Raw genomic sequence first — 2,842 nt, 5'->3', positions numbered from 1 at the left:
GCTCCTCTAGCTCATGGACAGTGCATGGAAGCTGATTAACTGACTGTGCTTCTCTTTGTTCTTCTCTTTGCTTCTAGTCTGTATATAAGCAGGTTCTAAATTAAACTCGGGGCTGTTCAGCATTGACTGGGCAGTCCTCCCAACTCTATCCTGTCTTCTTTATTTCTCTCAGGCTTAAGCACTTACAGTGGCTATGACCATCCTCGTATCAAAAGTTCTGATATGTCCTGGTTTAGAGAAATCTGTTTTATGTCAACCATAGGAAATTCAGCTTGCATTTGCCCTCTGGTTGTAATAGGATGGTTTCAAGTAGCTTGTTACTACAATTCCAAGTAGTTTGGAAGAAATAAACTCGAGCATGGCCCTTTTCTTTCTAGTTCCTAAAGGAGTAGAGGTTATGAGTAGCTGTTTTTGTTGTTGTTTTGTTTTGTTTGCTACACAAAGTACCCTTTTATTTTTACAAGGTGTTTTTTGTCTTCATGAAACCATCTCTTTCCATGGGCTTTGGTGGAGGTCATGGTACAGCACCAGCAAGTCCAAATCATGGTGAGTGTGTTCAGTCCTTCTGGGCTTCACGAGATCGATTCCTGATTACTTTGCTATGAATAGCACAGCTCACACAGTAATGCAGCTTGACATAGAATTTGAGAAGTATATAAGCGTCGAAGACACTTGCTTCACATATGTCCCTGATAGCAGCGGCCTGCATTATGTTCCGAATGACGAACTTCTTAGTGGCCTCGTCCTTGGGCACGCACCAGGCACAGTTCGTGCAGCGAATTGGCTGCACGTGGCCACCGCCTTTTTTGGCACGCCCGTTGTTTCATCTTGTTTTGGTCATCTTGGAGCCAAGACCCTAAAGAGATGGGGAGCTGTTTTGAAAACTCACTTTTCTTAGGCTGGAGAGCTGTCTCGGGGGTTAAGAGAGCTGTTATATCAGATGTCAGCCGCTCACAACCACCCCTAACCCAAGCTCTAAAGCATAGGACGCCCTCTTCTGGCCATCACAGGGACCTGCACACACCTGTATACACACTGACTCTATGTTTTAGAAAAGCATGCGCCCCTCTGTTAGACCAGGAGTTAGCTCTCTGTCGTGATATCTGTTGCTTTTTCTGTAGCTATGGAAGAAACTGTAGAAAGCTCTGGCTGTGAGTTTTCTTCAGCAGTCTTGTACTAACCGCAAATCTTTTCAGGCCAGCACAGGGGCCATTCTCCGGTCCTTTGAAGCCCCTTAGGACTCCTCAGTTTCTCTGCCTTGCAGCAGTTCACATCTTAACCAGAAGGTCTGTTTGTTTCTATTTCAGCTTGGAATTTCTGCTGCCCTCTGGTGTCTCTGTGTGGCTCTGCAGGTTCTTCTCTTGCCAAAAGTATCCAAGATGATGGCAGCCCAAGTAAGATGACAGATACCAGTCCTCTAAAAGACCCTGCAAGTCAGAATGCCAGATACATGCTGAGTTTGCATTATACTGAATTTCTTTTCAGAAGAAACCTCAGAGGCAGAAAAGAAAAGAAGAGGAAAGAAAGGCAAATGACTAAGACCAGAATGCAGTCTCCTCCTTCTATTCCGAGGAAGAAAAGGCACGGCTCCCTTCTCATTTGCTCCAAGTATGAACAGTGACTTGAGTGGACAAAACATACACAGTCACCTGGGGATCCTCTTGAAAGGCTGGAATAAAGCACACTGAGCTGCCACCCACAAGCCAAGGAGAAGGGACCCCTGGCAAAGTGAAATGATTCCTAGGATTGCCATGCAGCTGTGCAGAACTTGAGCTCACCTCGGCCACTGCAGCTGTATGACTGGTTTCTGAGATTATGAAAACTCTGTGTCCTTTTGCCCCTGTCTTGTTTTTAAACTGGTGTCCTTTAATATTGAACTTTACTCTGGACCATAGTTAGTTAATAGATTTGCTTTGGTCTTTTTATGTATGCTGTCAAAATGTGGCTGTGTGGATTCTGGCGTCTACACTACAGGTTAACTTGTGGCTTTGAGGTTTAATCTTCAGTGATCTTATTTAAGACACACGAGTATCAGAAAGTCTGTTTTTTCCGTGTGATGTGCACATGAATAGATATGTTCACATATTTGTCCTTCTGGCCTCTGTTGGGCTTTTCCTTCTGCTATTGTTTTCTGTGTACATTCTGCTTTCCCTACGAGATCTGTGTTCAGTGTTCTCCCACCACACAGGATTGTGCCAGAGTCTAGCAAAGTCCACAGAGATCCTCATGAATCCAGACCATTCTCCTTGTCTGAGTGGACTTCTCCTGTTTTCTCCTACAGATTCTGGCCTCTGGATTCTGTAATTACTAATTCAGTCTCCTCAAGTCACTGCCTCGTTGGGCTCCTCCTGGGTGGCTCTTTATGCTGCACCCAGAACCTCCCATCCCTGCAGGAAGAGAGCTGGGATATGTTAGGGCCACCCTGTTCCCATGTCTTAAGAATTAGTATCCTATAGTGCATGCTTGTCAATATTTGCAACTATCATGGGTGTGTCCCCATGATAACTCCAGTCTCTGTTATGTCCTTGTAGCTGATGCTTTTTCCCAAGTTGACAAAACATAAAAACACACAAAATGCCTCCAAGTATTTAGAATGTGGCTAATATTAGATACTCAAATGGCCAATACTTTTATACACAATTTAGTGGGTGTATGTTGGTACATTTTCCCTGAAATATAACGCATCTTGCAGAGATTTCTGGGAGTTTATATTAGAGTTGAGTGGGTATGGGATGTTTTTCACCATTTATAACACCGGGAAGAAGACCAATCTCCTACCCCAAAGGAGCTTTTATTTACAAAATTTTGACATTTGCTAAAATTAATTCCACTAAAGAAACAT

At 43.8% G+C, this 2,842-nt stretch overlaps 1 pseudogene; it reads right to left on the bottom strand.

Annotated features, from left to right (window-relative positions):
* Positions 1–457: 457 nt before the first annotated feature.
* On the bottom strand, positions 458–841 carry LOC110341868 (annotated as a pseudogene).
* Between the last annotated feature and the right edge of the window lie 2,001 nt (positions 842–2,842).

The sequence above is a fragment of the Mesocricetus auratus genome, unplaced genomic scaffold (genome assembly GCF_017639785.1).
Source record: "Mesocricetus auratus isolate SY011 unplaced genomic scaffold, BCM_Maur_2.0 Super-Scaffold_100707, whole genome shotgun sequence".
Taxonomy (NCBI): Eukaryota; Metazoa; Chordata; class Mammalia; order Rodentia; family Cricetidae; genus Mesocricetus; species Mesocricetus auratus.
The sequence above is the reverse complement of the archived record's forward strand: the minus strand, read 5'-3'. Positions and strand labels throughout refer to the sequence as shown.